Source organism: Chlorocebus sabaeus, chromosome 7 (assembly GCF_047675955.1).
Source record: "Chlorocebus sabaeus isolate Y175 chromosome 7, mChlSab1.0.hap1, whole genome shotgun sequence".
Lineage (NCBI taxonomy): Eukaryota > Metazoa > Chordata > Mammalia > Primates > Cercopithecidae > Chlorocebus > Chlorocebus sabaeus.
In genome coordinates this window covers 125057103-125076903 of record NC_132910.1, presented here as the reverse complement: position 1 = coordinate 125076903, position 19801 = coordinate 125057103, and the positions used below count along the sequence as shown (strand labels likewise).

Genomic DNA, 19801 nt, shown 5'->3' with positions numbered 1-19801 from the left:
ACCCAATTTTCTTATGAGTTGATTAAACAAACATTTACTAAATTCCATACAAAGTTTAAAATAACAATTCCTGCAGTCCTAGAGCTTTCATGGTACAGGAGAGAGAAATGTATACAGAAATTTCCTAGTGTGGTGAATATCACAACTGAGATGTTGACAGAGTACAATGGGATCACAAAAGTGGAAATATGTGCACAGACATCACAGAATATTTCACAAAGAAGGTAAATTTTTAGTTGAGTGACATATAATTACAAGGAACTCCCTAAACAGTTGCAGGGGAAAGCAGTTGCAAAGATATGGAAGGAAAAAGACCATATTGTATTGTCGATTTCTAAATGTTTTAGCACAGGTGGAATAACTGGAGTATAAACAGGGAGGGAATAACTTTGCCCATTCAAATAAGGAATTAAGAAGCCACCATCATTTTTATTGTTTTTTGGGGGTTTTGCTGTCAAATTAATTTTTCATCTATGGAAATTTGAAAATGGGGAAAACATAGAGAAGAAAAGTAAACTTACTTCAGATTCTATCAGCAAAGAATTGTGTGACTTGACTACCTGCTTTATTCCACAGCCCTGATTCTAACAGCCTTGCAGTGATACTGATCTGAGGTCATGGGCAGCAAATGAGACTGTGCCGCAACTCAGTTGGGACCAACCATATTTCCCCCAACTCTCACCAGAATGTTTTCCACTCATTTTCCACAATGATGCATTCTTTTCTCCGTCTTGGTGCCTTCTGGATAATTAAATTTTCCCTAGACTTGGCTGATATTTCCTTGATTTTATGGTATGTGACTGTCGTTTTCTATTGTTGGCACTAACAAAGGTAGTTTTCTTTTTTATTATTATTATTTCCTATTGTTTTTATCCTAGCATATGACCACTTGTTGAAAAGGGGTTTTACTCTTAAAGGAAGCTTTGCCAGAAATCCAGAGCACATTTTCTCCCTTTAATTCAGGATTGTACAGGTAAGTGGCACTGCTGGGTCAAGCAAGAAGTAGTATTGAAAGGGTTTGGTATAGAGGCAAGTCGCTTTCTGAAAAAAATGTCAATTTTCATGCCTATGATGACATGTGAGATGCCATTTTCTAGCATGCTTACTGACACTGGATGTTATATTTTATCTTTGCAAACAGTTGAGGGATTTTGAAGAATCATGGTGATAAAATCAGCATTTAACTTTCTTGCTGTCATTCTACCCACAGCGTAGAGTCTATGTTGAGCATCCAAGCTATGGTGTAGTTTGCAGGCCAAAAGATAAGGTAGGTGGTTTGTGAAATAATCTAGATGGGAAAACATAACCAGGGAAGTGGCAGAAGGAAGAAGAAAAAGAAGGAAAAGAATTTGAGAGACAGGAAGGAAGTATAAATACTGTAACCAAGAACATGTTGCTAAGGGGGGCAATAAAAATAATTTTGAAAATTGCTGGTCTCTACAAAGCACTGTATACATATTAGTTCATATAATTCTCACAAATTTAGAAGGTAAGTGTTACTATTATGATTTTTCGGATTTGTAAAATAGGTTAAAGTAGACATTTAGGAAGTTGCATTATAATGATTGTACCCACTTGTAAATAGGAAGCAAGATAATACATACAGCTATGCATTGAGTGTGAACTGCTTGTGAGACATAATTGTATAGCTAAGTAGATTCAGGGAAATGTGAGTTTGGAATTTAAGGCAGAGAGAGGAATCATAAAATTTAAAATGTGACAGTCATTAGGATATCTTGTTCCCCCAATAAATCTAAGTCCTAAAGTAAGGCAAACCTTATTTATGAGTTTTATACATCAGATATATTCTATGAATATAGCATGTCTCTTTCTGTCAAATAAGTAAACTGCCTTACAAAAAAAAGATAGTATCTAATCTACATACTATGTGAAGAGCAATACTGTTTATGCAGGAAAAGGATAGGAGGGAGAAAGCAGAGAACAATACCACAAAGGACAGATGTTCGCAATATGTAAACTGAGTAAAGTTTCTTGAAGGAATGAGATTGAAAAATGTGTATCTGGGGCCAGGCACAGTGGCTCATGCCTGGAATCCCAGCGTTTGGGAGACCAAGGCAGGCAGATCACTTGAGCTCAGGAGTTCAAGTCCAGCTTGACTCTAACTTGGGCAACACTGGGAAAGCCCATCTGTACAAAAAATGCAAAAATTAGCCAGGCATGTGGCGTGTGTCTATGGTCCCAGCTACTCAAGAGTCTGAGGTGGGAAGATTGCTTGAGCCTGGGAGGTGGCGGTTGCAGTGAGCTGATATCATACCACTGCACTCTACCCTGGGTGACAAGAATAAGACCCTCTCTCAAAAAAATTACATATATATAATATATAGACTTTATATTATATATAAAAAACTATGCTATATATAATATATAGACTTTACATTATATATAAAATGTAAGACTATATATAGAGACTTTGTTATGTTTAGAATATGTGGTCAAAAAAGAAAAAGAAAGAAAGGCTCTCTATGCATGATGTGTCAGAATTTAGCTATTGTGTCTTCACTAGCCAAAAACAACATAGTGAATTGAATGCATTCACAAATACAGGCAAAAGGTCATGGTTGATAAAAATCTAGGTTCCAGCAATGTTTATATACTTTTTAATGAATCGGTGATCCTTATTAGGTCAATGATAATACAGTAAATTTTTCTTACCCAAAATCTTTAGTAATCGCTAAATCTTTAGCTTTTCCAGATCGGGATATTTCTTAGTAGTTATAGAAATGACAACTCACCCTCATTTGTGATTTATGATATAATTTAGCTTTCTTTCAATCTTGCTACTTTCTTTTATGATATTGCATCATTTTTTAGCACATTTACTCAAATATGACTTAAAATATGCAGAAATATGCCAATCAGACATTATTTTGTTATCAGTTAGCATCTCTTAAATAGAGAGTACTAACGGTTAAAATTTGTAGATTCTTTTCATGTCTATGAAAATAACAAATAAATTAACCCAATCTTAGTAGTCAGAGATGCAGTAATTTAATGTTATCTTGGAAAATAAATTAACAATAATCTAATGAGTTATGCTCAAATTATTTCCTAGTTTTTATGTATGCTAAATTTTTATGAAATTTCTTCACTTCATATTTCCATGTGTTTTTGTTCTTATTTTCACTTAAAGAACTCTTTATGATAATGGAAATTAAAAACCACATCTGTACTTTTCTTACTTTCAAGCTTGCATGAGATCTATGTAAAATATTTTTTAAATGAATTGTAGGATTGCAGTAATGTTCCAAATATTAAGATGGTGTACATCCAAGGGTATATCTCCTCTCATTTTCTCTTTGTTTTGGACATATTTTCTTTTCTTTTCATTCCTAATTCTTGTAAACCACTATAACGTTCATGGTTTGAATACTACAGTGATGATTCCTGCCTCCTTCAAGTGGATGGGCAGATCAACAACATCAATAGGAGAAACAAATTTAAATATTCAAATAAATTGATATTTATTTTATACTTTTCGCTATGCTTACAAAAAGAGAGTAAATTATATTATGAGTTACATCTGATATTCTATTGATATTTTCATTACGTAAAATTCAGCAATCAGAATTTGGGTAATCACATGATTACTGTCCAAGTGGTATCCATGTGAGAGTGTGGGGTCACTAATTAATGGGACAACAGTATCAACAGGGCCTGTCACAGGTGAATAGGATTTACTTTATGTTCACCAGGATCTCAATCTTCAGGATTTTACTCCTAGAAGGAAGTCAAAAGGTAATAATAATTATATTTTCTGTCAGCAATCCATATATAGAATATGTAACTTAAAAATTGCAGTTTTGATTTCCTGCAGTTGATTTTGTTAGATTTACTATGTAGCTTATCGCATCCTCTCTGCTGTCTCTTCCTTTCTTTTACTTAAAAGACTCACTGCTTTTTCCCATCTCTGCATTGGTCATGATATTCAGTCTCATGCCAAATAGTAGTGATAGTAGGCATCATTGTCTTTTTCTGATCTCAAAAGAAAACCTCCATTCAGGATGAAACTTGATATTCATTTTACTGTGTTCATATTATTAAAATCCATTTATAATTGGATCCATTTTCTAATAATTTTGTCAGCTACCACCTTATATATACTTTTGGAGTCTCTGCAATTAAGTTCATATTCATTTGTGATTATTTCATTTCCTTGATTTATTCTTTATTAATATGTAGCATCTCTCCCCTCAAGGTATATTTTACCTCAAATTCTACCTTGTCTATTATTATTGATGAGTTTAACCCATTTAGATACTCATTTAGAATTTATATATATGCTCCTATTTTATAGTTTTTACTTACCATACCCCCATACTTCCGTTTTTTTATTTTTTTATTTTTTTCTTTGAGATGGAGTTTCACTCTTGTTGACCAGGCTGGAGTGCAATGGCACAATCTTGGCTTTGATGATCTTAAATTTCACAAGTATGTGTCAGTGTATAGAGATGTTTCTGTTCAGTGTTTTCTTCTTATCTAGCTTGTGACTATAATCTGTGAATTCTTTTGATTGTAGGGTCTTGTCTTTTATTCTGAAAAAAAAATTATTTCATTTCTTCAAATATTTTCTGTCTTCTGTAATTTTTCTGTATTTTTAATTGAGATAGAACTTACATACAATAATATGTAAACTTCTTGGTGTATACTTCTATGAGTTTTGACAAACACATACAGTTACATAACCACCACAATCAAAATATGGAACAGTTCCATCCCCACAAATAATTCCCTCATGCCACTCTATAATTAGCCACTCTCAACATCCCCAAACCTGGCAACTCATGATCTATTTTCCATCCTTGTAGTTTTGCCTTTTAGATTGTCATATAGTGATATCATACAGTATGTAGCCTTTTAAAATTGGCTTGTTTCACTCAGCAAAATAAATTTGAGATGTAGTTATGCAGCCGTGATGTCATATTTATCAGTAGTTTGTTGCTTTTTGTTGCTGAGTAGTATTCCATGGCATAGATTTACCACACTTTAAATATTCACCAGTTGGTGTTGTTTCTAGTGTTGATCTATTATAAATATAAGCACTACAAACACTTTTATACAGGCATTTGCAGGAGCGTAAGTCTTCATTTTAATTGGGTAAATCCCTAGGAATGAGACTTACTGCTGGGTCATAGAAGTATAAATTTAATTTTTTAAGAAATTGACAAACTATATTCCAAACTATCTCTACCACTTTGCATATTGCCAGCAATGAATGAGTTTCGGTTATTCTATATTCTCACCAGTACTTGGTATGGTCAGATTTTTGTTTTCTTCTTTATAATGTAGTCATTTTATTGAGTACCCAATGATAGTTCCTGTTGCTTTAATTTAAATGTTACTAATGATGAATGATCTTGAATATCTTTGTGAAGTAATGTACTTAGTGAAGTATCTATTCAAATATGTTGTCCCTATTTTAATCGACTTGATTGGTTTCTCATTATTGAGTTTTGGGTGGATGTAAGATATTCTGAATAAAAATCTTTTACGAGATATGTGTTTCACAAATGCTTGTCTTTTAGTTTTTTTGATAGTTTATTTTGAAGAATAAAAGTGTACAATTTTGGTAAAGTCCAATTTATATACTTCTTTTCTTTTATGCATCCTACTTTTGCTGTCATAGCCACGAAAATTTTGTTTAACACAAGATCACAAAGATTTTCGAATTTCTCTTCTAGAAGTAGTATAGATTTTATGTTTACACTGAGGTAAATCAACCATTTTAGTTAATCTTTCTGTATGGTGTCAGGTATGGATCAAGGTTCTTTATCTCATGAATTTGTCCAGTTTTTCCAGTATCACTTTTTAAAAGAATAGTCTTTCTTTGTTCAATTAGATTGGCAACTTTGTCAAAAAGTTAATTGACCAAAGGAAAATTAATTGACCATATAGAGCTGGGTATATTTCTAGATTCTCTGATCTGTTCCATTGATTTTTATGTCTGTCTTTTGGCCAAAATATTACCATAGCTTTATAACAAATTTTTAAATCAGGTAATGTGAGTTTTCAAACTTTGAACAACCTCAAAATTATTTTGGCTCGTCTAGTTCCTTTGCCTCTCCATATAAATTTTAGAATCACTTTGTAAATTTCTATTTAAAATTCTGCTAAAATTTTTATTGGGATTGCATAGAATCTATAAATCAACTCAGGGAGAATTGATACATTAATAATATTAAATATCCTAACATAAGAACACAATATATCTCTCCATTCATTTAGGTCTTCTTTGATACATTTCATTAGTAATATTTTTAGTTTTCTACATACAGACCACAGACATAATAGAACTTTTATTATTTCAGTTTTCAATTATTCATTGCTAGTGATTTTTTATATATGAACATGCAGTTGATTTTTATATTAATCTTGTGTTCTGTAAACTTGCTAACCTCACTTTATAGTTTTAGTCATTTTTTGTACATTCTTTGGAATTTTCTACAGACACAATCACGTAACTTATGAAGACAACTTCATTTCCAGTCTGAATGCTTTTTATTTTATTTTATTTTATTTTATTTTATTTTATTTTATTTTATTTTATTTTATTTTATTTTATTCCCTTATTGAATTGACTAGGACAATGATGAATAGGAGAGGTGACAGCCAACAGCTTTGTGTTAGTCCCAGTCTTAAGGGAAGAGTCTTTCACTATTAAATGTGATGGCAACTGAATGTTTTTCAAAGATGCCCTCTATCATAGTAAGGAAGTTTCTGCTTATTCTTACTTTATTGAGAGCTTATATCATGAATGAATACTTAATTATGTCAATTACTTTTACTGCATCTGTTGAGATGATTGTATGGCTTTTCTTTTTTAGTATTTTATGTTGAATGATACGTTGAATAATATCAATTCATTTTCAAACTTCAAACCAAACTTGCATTTCTAGAATAAACTGAATTTGGTCATGATATATTATCATTTTTACATATTTCTACACTCAATTTGCTAATGTTTAGTGGAGGGTTATACTGTCAATGTAAATGTAGGGTTTTGATATGCAGTTTTCTTATAATGACTTTGGCTAGTTTGGGTATACAGTAATGCCAGCCTAATTGAATGAGTGATAAAGTTTCCTCTTTTCCATTTTCCTCCCTCCCTCCTTCTCTTCCTTCCTTTTTTTTTTTTTTTTTTTTTTTTTGAGACTAGGTCTCACTCTGTCACATACGCTGAAGTGCAGTGGCATAATCATGGCTCACCACAGCCTCCCCTCCCAGACTCAAGTCATCCTCCCATTTCAGTCTCCCAAGTAGCTGGGACCACAGGCACATACCATCATGCCCACTAATTATTTTTTTTCTAATAGACACAGGAGTCTTTCTATGTTGCCCAGCCTGGTCTCAAACACTTGGGCTAAAGCAGTCCTCCCATCTTGACCTCTCAAGGTGCTGGGATTACAAGCATGAGCCTCTATGCCTGTCCTCTTCCTTTTTAATTTTCCGTAAGAGCTTGCATAGAATTAGCATTATTTCTTCCTTAAATGTTAAGTAGAATTTATTAGTGAACCACAGAATTTTTTTGCTGGAAGGTTTTAACCACAAATTCAATTTCTTTAATAGGTATAGGACAATTAAAGTTATCTATTTCTCTTTGAGTGAGCATTGGCAGTGTGTGTCCTTTAAGGAACTTGCCTATTTATCTAAAGGTTTTCAATTTATGACATAAAGTTGTCTATAAATTGCATTGATTTTTGTAAAGAACTAGTTTTTGGTTTCACTCATTTTTTTCTAGTGTTTTTCTGATTTTAATTTAATTAACTTATCCTCTTTATTTTTAATCTTTATTGTCTCCTTCTGCTTGTTTTGAATTAAATTACTCCTTTCTTTCTTAAGGCAAAACTTATATCATTGATATAAGGAATTTGTTCCTTTCTAAAATATCCCTTACTGCTATGAGTTTTCCTTTAAGTGTAGCTATAGCTGCACCCCACATAATGTGCTTGCATTGTCATTCAATTCAGAATACTTTTTAATTTTTCTTTCTATTTGAACCATGAAATATTTTAGAAGTGCCTTGTTCAACTTTCAAATTGTGAAGATATTCCAGATTATTTTCCATTTTTTATTTCATTATCTTCAAAGAATATACTTGTATGATTTCCATTCTTTTACATTTGTTAAAATTTGTGTATTTTGATGACCATTTCATGTGTACTTGAGGTGATATATTCTGATATGAGTGGTTGAATATTCTATCTATATCTTAGGTCATATTGGTTGATAGCATTTTTCAAGTTTTCTCCATCCTTATTGATTTCTATCTACTTGCTCTATCAATTACTGAGAGAGGAATGTTGAAGTCTCAAACTACACTTGTGCACTAGCTATGCCCTTCTTTGAGAGTTTAAGGGGGAAGAGTAGAAATACAGGAAACATTTCAGGGCACAGAGTCTTTAGTGTAGTGCTATCCAACAGAAGCTTTTGCAACAGTGGAATGTTCTATATTTGTGATGTCTGCATATGACTCTTTAGCACTTGAAATGTGACTAGTGCGGTTGAGAAACTGAATTCTTAGTTTATTTTATTTAACAGCCGCAGGTGACTCGTGACTACCACATTGGACTACACAGCTTTAGTACATGGTCGGACTTTACCATCTTATATAGGGTCTTATTTCCTACCAACAAAGACTGAGATGAAGATTCTGGTTTATGTGACTTGTTGAGGGAGTACTTTCAGGAAAAATTGGGTGAGGAAAGCTGGATATACAGGGGAAAGGAAACAAAACAAGAAGGAAGTCTCAGTTGAAAATTACTTTTAGTCTGATCCCTTGGGAAAGGAAATTCTACCAGAGAGGTAGACTGACCTTGAGGCTGAGTCAGCCTTTTATACTTTCATGCAGGGTGGAGGTTAGGTTGGCGCTTTCCTGGTAGGCAGGTCTTGCCAAGAGCAATTATTATTATCATTATTTTTTAAGACAGGGTCTAGCTCTGTAGCTTAGGCTAGTGTGCCGTGACATGATCTTGCTTCAATGCAGCCTCGACCTCCTGGGCTCAAGCGATTCTGCCCCCTCAGCCTCCCAAGTAGCTGAGACCACAGATGCAGGCCACCATGTGCGGCTAATTTGTTTTAGTTTTTGTATTGTTTATGGAGACAGTGTTTCCCCATGTTGCCCAGGCTGGTCTTGAACTACTGAACTCAGGTGATCTGCCCACCTTGGCCTCCCAAAGTGCTGGGATTACAGGCGTGAGATACTGAGCCAAGCCTGCCAAGGGCAATTCTTTAAAGGAAGGGGCTATTAGAATATGGGCTATTATCAGCCAATACTAGAGCAAATGAGTGATAGGCGCATTGTCTGATATAAAAGAATCTAGGCCAGCTGCCGGGGCTCACGCCCGTAATCCCAGCACTTTGGGAGGCCGAGGCCCAAGGGATCAGACTGAAAGCAATTTTCAGCTGAGACTTCAGTCTTGTTTTGTTTCCTTTCAAACTGCAGAGGAAAATGGGCCAGAATTATAGCTTTAAAATCCAGCCTCAGCTGTATACAAATGATTTTAATAAAGCAACATAAAAACCCTGGCAGCCTATCTGCCCCTGCCACCAAAAAAAAAAAAAAAAAAAAAAAAAAAAAAAAAAAAAAAATTTCTATCACATCACTATGTACCAAAAGACTAAAGCAAACGCTTAGTCCTATAAATCTTTACCTCAGCCTTTAAGGTTAATAATGAAAGGCTTTGGTAATGAAATAACTTAGTAGTGATTTGGAATGTTGATGTTAAGTTTGCTAATCTAATCAGTGAATACCAATATGCTCTTCAGAATCAGGCTGATGCCTTCTTCTACGTTAAAAATTTACATTCTTGGCTGGGTGCAGTGGCTCACACCTGTAATCCCAGCACTTTGGGAGGCCAAGGTGGGTGGATCACAAGGTCAGGAGTTTGAGATCAGCCTGGTTAACACGCTGAAACCCCATTACTACTAAAAATACAAAAACTGGCCTGGCGTGGTGGGAGGTGCCTGTAATTCCAACTACTCCAGAGGTTGAGGCAACAGAATTGCTTGAACCCAGGAGGTGGAGGTTGCAGTGAGCCGAGACTGTGACACTGCACTCCAGTGTGGGTGACAGAGCAAGACTCTGTCTCAAAAAAAATAAATAAAATTTACATTCTTATTTCTTCTTTGCAAAAATTATTCATTATAATCAGTAATTCAGGTATTTGACTTGCCTTTTAATAATTTTTAAAATTCTCATTTTATATGTAAGAATATGTAAAATAAAACCCATACAAGTCTGTGTTCTCTTTATTGACAATTTATTCTGATTCAAATCAGTTTTATCAAAAGTAGTGCATGAAAACATGTTCCAGTGTATCTGAGGCTTGGAATGGCAACTCATTTTACCCAATACCTTTTGTGAAATATTCATTTCTTTAAAAATATAGATACTCAGTGTAGGTAATTATGTTCTCAGAATAACTAAAATATACCATTATAAGAATTTCCAAATTAAATCAGTATATATAATTTTAGGGAAAATAAAATATTTTTAATTGTAGATTTAAGGAGAAATAGCCATTCTGACTGATGTGAGATAGTATTTCACTGTGGTTTTGATCTGCATTTTTGTAATGATTAGTGATATAAAGTATTTTTTATGTTTGATGGCCAGCATTGAAAAGTGTCTGTTCATTTTATAAGTACCACCTCCCTGAAGTTTACTAAAGAAGACAGGAGGCCCAAGTCCCTTTCATCCAATGTTCAGTTAATTAGAATTACTCCAAAATTAGGCCATCTGGTTAGAAAACATTTGCATTTTCCATTTTATTTTCTAGAATTACTTCCATGACTCTATCCATTGGGAAAGAAAAGAAAGTGTGGACAAAATCAAAGTAACATTCAACCCTTTTTGGTTTTTTTTGTTTTTGTTTTTGTTTTTCTGTCTGATAATCCAGTTGAAGTTCTCTGGGGTTTCTACTTCTATGTATAAGAGCTTGATTAGTGTTTACTAAAGTGGCCAGTCTTCACCAAATGCACATACCTGTGGAATTTGTCACCTCTCAAGTTCTTCAATGGTGGTCCCTAACTTTCCAGTCTGATCAAAATAGTTTCAAAATCTCTCAATTGGTTCAACCTGGAAAGTCACTGAGGTTTTGACTCTGGTCCCACTGGGAGGCAGGATTTGTCCAAGTAGAGCATATTCCTGGCACTTCCTAGGCTCAACGATGACATCCATGGTTACCCTGATGCAACACGTCGTGTGTGGTGGAGAACATATCTTCTCTTTCTCTAGACCTGCCAGAAATATGTCAAGGCTAATTTTGTTCTCATTAGTATAACACATCTGCTTAATTTATACCACAAACGTTTTCACTCTACTCACAATGGGATATTTGCATAGTTTTGCACCCTTTGACTGTTTACCATAATGCTCAATAGTATTACTCAGAAAGTTGAAAAGACTTTTGCCATGAAAATGTGTAACAACTGTACGAATATGCTCACAAAGTTCTGATTTCAAACATCTTGCAAACAATACAATCTAAACCAGGTCTATATGAAGGAAATGATGCATCAAAATAAATGTTATGCCTGACTTAAATCTTCTGCGATGTTTGATGATAATGAAAATGGCATAAAAACTGAATATTGCTGTAATACTTAGTATACTTTCTCAATATTTACTTTTACCCACATGTATTCTAGGATAAAAGATTGGAACATTTCCTTCAAAACTTCAATGTCTTCAATCATTCATTTCCTACTGATTCATAAGTATGTATCATGTTTGAGCCTCTCCTATATTAAAAAATAAATTGTCTACTGCACATTCCTACCCAGCTATCCTCCCACTTCTCATTCTCTTCAACTAAAATTCTTGAAAAAGTTGTCCATTTTAACCCTCATTCACTTTTTAAAATTTTTTTATTTTATTTTAAGTTCAGGGGTACATGTACAGATTTCTCCTATAAATAAACTGTGTGTCACTGGGGTTTAGTGTACAGGTCATTTTGCCACCCAAGTAATAAGCATAGTACTCTACAGGTGATTTTTCAATCTTTATTCTCCTCCCTCTCTCAACCCTCAAGTAGGCCCCTGTGTCTGTCGTTCCCTTCTTTGTGTCCATGTGTACTCAATGTTTAGCTCCTACTTCTAAATGAGAAGATGTGGTATTTGGTTTTCTGTTGCTGTGTTAGTTCACTTAGGATAATGACCTCCAGCTCCATCCACGTTACTGCAAAGGACATGATCTTGTTCTTTTTTTATGGTTGTGTAGTATTCCATGGTGTATATATACCACATTTTCTTTATCCAGTCTATCATTGATGGGCATTTAGGATGGTTCTATGTGTTTGCTATTGTGGATAGTGCTGCAATGAACATACATGTGCATGTGTCTTTATGGTAGAACAATTTATATTCCTTTGGGTATATACCCAGCAATGGGATTGCCAAATCAAATAATAACTCTGCTTTGGGTTCTTTGAGATAGCACCAGACTACCTTCTACAATGCCTGGACTAATTTACACTCCCACCAGCAGTGTACATGTGTTCCCTTTTCTTTGCAACCTTGCCAGCGTGTTACTTTTTTTTTTTTTTTTTACTTTTCATTAATAGCCATTTTGACTGATGTGAGATAGTATTTCACTGTGGTTTTGATCTGCATTTCTCTAATGATTAGTGATGTCGAGTGTTTTTTATATATTTGATGGCCAGCATATGTCTTCTTTTGAAAAGTGTCTGTTCATACCCCTTGACCACTTTTTAATGGAGTTTTTGGTTTTTTGCTTGTTGATTTAAGTTTCTTATAAATTGTGGATATTTTGTTACGCACATAGTTTGCACATAGTTTGCAAATATTTTCTCCCATTTTGTTGGTTGTCTGTTTACTCTATTGATAGTTTTTTTTTTTCCTATGCAAAGCTCTTTATTTTAAGAAGGTCCTATTTTTAAATTTTTGTTTGCTGCAATTGCCTTTGGCATCTTTGTTTTTGGCATTTTTGTCATCCTTGTTCCCTTTTATCCCACTCCTTCTTCAACCCACTGCAATACAGCTTTCTCCCCTGCCTTGCCACTGAAACTGCTATTGTCAGGATTACTGGTGAAATTTTTCATAGATCTGGTGGGGAATTTTCACCACTTGTTGATCCACTCATTCCTCAAACACATTTTCCTGTTGATTTCCTTAATTCTAACCTCATTTCCTTTCAGATATTTTTTATAGGTCCTCTTCTGCTTACCTTTGAAAGAGAAAATATTTCCTCAAGGTATAGTCCAAGCCACCTTCTTTTTTGCAGTGCACACACTCCACCAGTGATTTATCAACTTCCATGGAAATAAAACTCAAATCATTAGGCTAGATTTCTCTGTTGAGCCCCAGCCTTGTATGCATACTTGTCTATTGGGCACAGCTACTGTGATGGCTGCTGGACATTTAAAGCTCAACATGTCCAAAACTGAACTCACCATCTTAACCTTTCTTCCAGCCAGCTTCTCCCTAGGTGTTCCCTTTCCTAGTGAACAACATCACTCTCCAACCAATTACTCAAGCTGGAAACCTGAGTTTTCCCTCACTCTTTTCTCTCCCTCACTCTCATATTTAGCCAAAAATCAAATTTTATTTAACTTACCTCCGAATCATTTTTCAGATGTGTCTCTTTCCAACACCCTGCACCACTGCCCTATTCTGAGTCATCCTATTTGCTCACCTGGGTTATCACTGCACTTGCTTACCTCCATTTTATACCCCAGGTTATTCACTACAATGCAGCCAACAGCTTTAATGTGCCACTGTGGTCCATACTGAACTGTATTACAAAGATCCATAGGATCCATATTCCAATTATTTTGACATCTCTCCCCTTTTCCAGAACACTCTTAGCTGTCTTCATTGCCTGGGCAGCTTCTGTTCATCCATTGGTTTTTAGCTTTTACATATATATACACACACATACATATATATACACACACATATATACATATATATCTTCCACCAGAAATTTTTTCCTGATTCAATTCAGGAAATTCAACCTCCTCCCTCAGATGATGCTTGGTGTGTGAAGTGAGATTGGCAGAAGGTGATACTTGACAGATAGAAGAATCATATGAGCCATCCGTGAGCTCTTAAGAGCATCAAAAAGGTATCAACATGTTAGAAACAGGGTTACAGAAGAACACAGTGGCACATTAAAGCTCTTGGACTTTAAACTATCAATTAGGATGACAGTTTAGAAATTCAATGTTTTTGCTACCTCCCTGGGAATTGAAAGAGAAGAGAAGGGAGGGCAAGGGAGGGGAGGGGAGGAAAGGGAAAAACAGGGGAGGGGAGGAGAGGGGGAGGAAGAAGAGGGGAGGAAAGGTGAGGAGAGGGGGAAGAAGATGAGGGGAGGAGAGGGGAAGGAAGAGAAAGGGAGAGGGAAGAGGAGGGGAGAAGGGAGGGAAGAGGAGGGTATGAGAGAGGAGGGAACAGGAGGGAAGGAGAGGGGAGGGAAGGGGAAGGGAGGAGGGGGAGGGGTGTGGTCACACATTTTAAGCTGAGAAACATCATTAAAGAGAGAAAGCAAAAACAAAACCAACTGCTACCTTGAATATTGGCTATTGAAGACAGAAAACCTTCTGGCCTAGACCATGATAGAGTGAATGAGTATGATTTGAGATTTCCCTGCAAAAGTTGTGAGCACTTACATTATCTGGGAACATAAATTCTTTATAATCTCCTAGCAGTCACCAGTTAATAGAAATTACATTAACAGATTCTAACTTTACTAGCAATATGGGTTGGAAAATTACATGTCAATTTCCAAGTCTGTCTGGGCAGGAATTCATCTTAGACAATGTGGTCTTAATGGCGTTTATAAGAACATCTTGGAAAGATAACTTTGTTTTGATGAATTAAACATTCTCAGCTGAGCTCCTATAAACAAAGATGTAACAGACTACAGAAATCCCAGGGAGTTTTATCAAGTAATACTATCACTCACACCCTGGCTTCTGGGCTTTGTCTTTGATACAAATTTACTCAAACTCTATTTCAAATTAATTATTTGTTAGAATTCTAAGGTAAAGGTGGCTTTGCTGTAATGAATGTATTTTTACAACTTGTTCCTGGGATTAATTGTTGATTAACAAGCTTGCTTTGATCTTTGTAAATCTTCTTTGTTTCATTATTATAGATACTTAGGAAACATTTACCAAAGAATTATTGTGCTTAAGGGAAAATTTCATGTCAGGTAGTTCTCTCTGAATGTCAGCAATGGATAATAGAATGTGTATAATCATAGCAAACAAATAGCCACTGTTAATGTATTTGCTGACTTGAATCAATTTCCCAATTACTCTTAACTCTTGTATAATTCAGATCCAAGATCAGGCCTCTCTGACTCCTGAAAAAATTAACAGTCTTGACTTAACCCCTCAATTTCATAACCTCACAATCCAAAGCCTTCGTCAAAATCTGTGAATTCCTAAGGGCCTATCCAGACAGGCATTTTAACATCAAAGCTGTATTTTTTCCTCAGAAGAATTATCATGTCAGTTACTAAGACTGTATTTTGTTAATGAGATCTTTTGGATGACTCTATTAATCTTAAACCCCTACTGTCCAATAAAGACTTAAGATCTCAGTGAAACATTTTAATAAATAAAAGTTTATTCTTCTGAATACCCAAATCACAAAAGGATAAAGATTCATTTGCTCCATTTCTGAGTCTACTCCTCTAGCTTAAGATCAGATTAGGCACAAAATTATTATTATTTTTTTCACAGCCAGGAACCTGCACACCTAATACCTGCAATACAGACTCTTTTATTTTAGAAGTAAGGCACAAAAATGACAATGTGGGTACTGCTACTACCTAGAGGAAAGGGATCCGGGACAGAGCATGCACTATTCCAAGCTCTGGTCACAACATAAAAGCAGAGCTTCGCAGCTCTGCAGCTCAGAGAAGGCACGAGACCAGCAACACAATGTAGCAAAAAGTAGTGGACAGCCTCCCTGATGTGCCTCACACACTCCACGCTGCCCGCTCTTCTTAGAACACCCTTACCTTGGACCACCTTCACCTCCATCCATCCTTACTCAAATCATACCTCAGTGACGGCCGACAACCACTGTGAAAACTTCCCTCCCGTCCCCCTCCCCTGGCAGTACCAATCTCCCTTACTCTGCTCTCCTCTCCCCTTTTCCTCATACTGCTAAGTAATCTTCTCATTTATTATTATTATTATTTGATGGTTTTTCTGATGGCATGTGAGCTCCACAAGGTCAGGGATCTGTTATTTCATAAGCCATTCTCTCTGCGTCCTCTTTTCACTCAATGATTTTTCTATCTAGCCATGACTTTCTGACCTAGCATTTCCCATTCCCTCATGTTACTGATCTTGCTCCTCCCCTAGTGTGAGGGCCAGCCCCTTAATCCCACCACTTTATCAAGCTCATTAGTACCTTTACCACTTCATCACCTCACTGTTCAGCCTGAGACACATGATCAGCAACTTTAAGTTGTTTGGAGTCCCTGGCAGCTTCCATCCTTTAATTTTCAGTTCTGCTAATCCCTAGCCCTGGGAAACCTACTTTCTACAGTTCCACCCTCAGCCTCCAAACATTAAAATAAAAGTCACACAATTATGCATCAGAGAAGCACTGAAACATTTTCTACCTAACTTTACAGCAGCTCCCCCTTCTTTTATTAACCCTCTGTGGATCTCTCCCTCCAGCCCCTGCTTGGATCTTTTTGCTCAGTCCTTAGCTACTCAGTCTCATCACTCAGCCTGGGTCTTGCCACCATAATGACTAAGAAGACAAATTCCTTGTCACAAAATCCTTCGTATACTCTTTCCTCCACCTCAAACCAGCTATGCATCCACAGAACTCTAAATATCTCTGTATTTTCAGGTGCCTACTCTTCCTTTACTCCTTTTCCAGAGGAAGAGGTGCCCACCTTCCCCTTGCCTGAATCAGCCTCTCTAGCTGTGTTAAGGGTATTCCCCACCTTCCAACTCTTCTGGAACTTCATGCCATCAGACAAATCCTTCTTCACAAATCTTCAATCTCTTGCTTTTCTTCTCCTCTGCCTGTAATTGTTCTTATAGCCTGCACAATTCTATACACCTTATCTCTTATTCTTATTTATCTTCGAACTACCTACATTCAATATTTTCTCTTTTGTATCCATCTTTTAATAGATAATTTACTTTAATCAATGTACTTTAAATCTTTTAATACAAAGACTCTTCTTGTCCAATCTCATTATCAAATCCCATTGCCAATTCTCAATTCCCATACGCCTTGACGTCTGTGGCATTTGCCACATTTAATCAGTCCTTCTTCAGCCCCTCCTCTTGTCTCTGTCCCAGGCCTTTTCCTATTCTTCTGCTTCGATACCCATTTCTTTGTGGGTGTCCTTTGTGGTTTCTCTTCTTTCTTCCACACCACATATCAAGAGGTAGCACAAAGCTTAATCATTGATATCCTGATCCCTGTCATCATTTTTTCTCTCAGGGATCTTAAACGTTCTCAGTGCTTACAAATCCATTCTTCAGAAAGTCACATTTCTCCTGAGCCTATCTGATGGTAGTAGACTATCAGAGCTGGAAGGGATGCTGGGGGTTACCTTGTCCAAAATTCCCTTTTGAGATTATCTGAGATGACTGAACCCACCATCACCAAAGAACAAGGAACAAAAACTCAGGATTTCTCATGTGCTAGTAGCATAAAAAAAAGGAATTTATCTTTTAGTCCCACTTCTATAACCAACTTGTTTGGTGGCATTTGCAAAATTATTAAATCTCTTGGAAATTTATCTTCCACTATGTCTAAGATGAAAAAATTTTAACACAATAATTGCCTCTAAAATCCCTTCAAGTATTAATTGTTCATTGATCTACGATTCTTTGATGCCTGATGCAGGATATCACCACAGGATGACAGTCGATTGTGTCCAGACAAAATCATTTATTTTCCTTTTCAGTGAAATGATGTCCACTTTCCTTGGGATTTTCTTATCCTGGTGAATGGCACCATGATTCTCTCAGGAACTGACTATACCTGACCCAGTTTTGTACTTCTCCAGATTCACTGGCCCATAGTTTTCCGGTGATCCTCCAGAATGAACACTTGGCACCTGCCATGTTCTTGTAACCACAGAGAGGAAACTTTGATTCTCTCTGGAAAGAGATTCTTTGGGCAATGTTACCTCCTCCATGAGAGAGGCTGGGTCCTTAGAGCCCCATCTTCCAGTTGCATTGAAATTTTCTTTGAAGATGTGCCTTCCTATACAACCGCACTATAAACTCTTCGAAGACAAATGTTTTATACCCTTTTGTTTTCCTATGGCTAACAGAATGTTTCCTCAAAATAAATACTCAGACTTTTCTTTCCTTTTTATTTAAAAAAAAAAAAAAAAAAGGTCATGTAGTGGCCCTAAAGGTTAGGAAGAGTAGAAAGGTAATGCTTACATAAACTCCATTTCTAAATTTCTGAAAGACAGGAAAATTTGGTTTATTATTTTTAGGCTCTGCCAACGTGTATATAAAATTTTCAACTCCTTATTGAGTTGGAAATAAATTGGTAAAATGAGGTTGATTGAATTATGAATAATAAAAAAAACACCAAACACCAAGAACTAGTGATTTTTTCACATCATTCAAGAAAAGATTATTACCGACTGGAGAGAAATATAACAAAAACTTAACTACGAGTAGGTAAAAGAGTTATGGATGATTTTAATTCTTTGAATTTTAGAATTGTTTCAAAATGTCTACAATTAACAAATATTTCCTTTGCGGTTCAAAAAACTAACTGTTGTTTTCAAAAGAGAGGAGCATTTAAATGTGTTTCCACTGGCCAGGTGCAGTGGCTCACAACTGTAATCCCAGATCTTTGGTAGGCCGAGGCAGGCAGACTGCTTGAGGCCAGGAGTTTGAGACCAGCTGGTCAACATGGCAAAACCCCGTCTCTACCAAAAATACAAAAACTAGCCTAGCATGGTGGTGTATACCTGTAATTCTGGCTTATTGGGAGGCTAAAGCACGAGAACTGCTTGAACCCAGGAGGGAGAAATTGCAGTGAGCTGGGATCATGCCATGCACTCCAGCCTGAGTGACAGAAACCAGAAACTCAAAAGAATGCAACCATTTGTCTCTTATCTACCTATGACCTGGAAGCCCCCTCCCCACTTCGAGTTGTTTCGTCTTTGCCTTAAGTTGTCCCACTTCTCCAGACTGAACCAATGTACATCTTATACATACTGATTGATGTCTCATGCCTCCCTAAAATGCATAAAACCAAGCTGAGCCCTGACCACCTTGGACATATGTCATCAGGACCTCCTGAGTCTGTGTCATGGCATGCATCCTCAACCTTGGCAAAATAAACTTTCTAAGTTAACCGGGACCTGTCTCAGATTTTCTGGGTTCATACTCACAAAGACCTGTGAATTAATATTAAAGTGTCTAAGGCCTTAAGGTTCTGGGAGCCAACTGATGACTCATAATCTGTAATAAACAGATGGTGCTAATAAAACATCAGTTCCTTGGAGTTGTACATACTGAAGCAACACACAGTCAGAATGAACCAGAATTAAAAATACAGACTGGGACTATATAGGCACACAGTTCTCATAAAAGCCATGTCAGCAATGTTCTAATCCAGTTGTCCTTTGTGTCCTGGATGAATTTTTAAAGACTCATATCAGACTTGGGGAGGACTTCAAATTCATGGAACTAATTGCATGTTTTTAAATGACCATTGCATGAGTAAGATTAACTGGAATTGGTCATGAAAGCTACATGAAAACTCAAGATTTACAATCCCATCAATGTGGTAGGCAGAATAATAG

At 36.0% G+C, this 19801-nt stretch overlaps 1 long non-coding RNA gene across 1 annotated transcript in view; it reads right to left on the bottom strand.

The window, feature by feature from the left end:
• Positions 1 to 3547: 3547 nt before the first annotated feature.
• The window catches only part of LOC103236550 (uncharacterized), a 28829-nt gene continuing 12575 nt past the window's right edge, over positions 3548 to 19801 (bottom strand). Inside the window, exons 3-5 of the long non-coding RNA XR_005238862.2 lie at positions 11003 to 11256; positions 4327 to 4553; positions 3548 to 3738 (exon numbers count right to left, since the gene is read on the bottom strand). This is a non-coding gene — a long non-coding RNA (uncharacterized lncRNA). The remainder of the gene's footprint in view (positions 3739 to 4326; positions 4554 to 11002; positions 11257 to 19801) is intronic.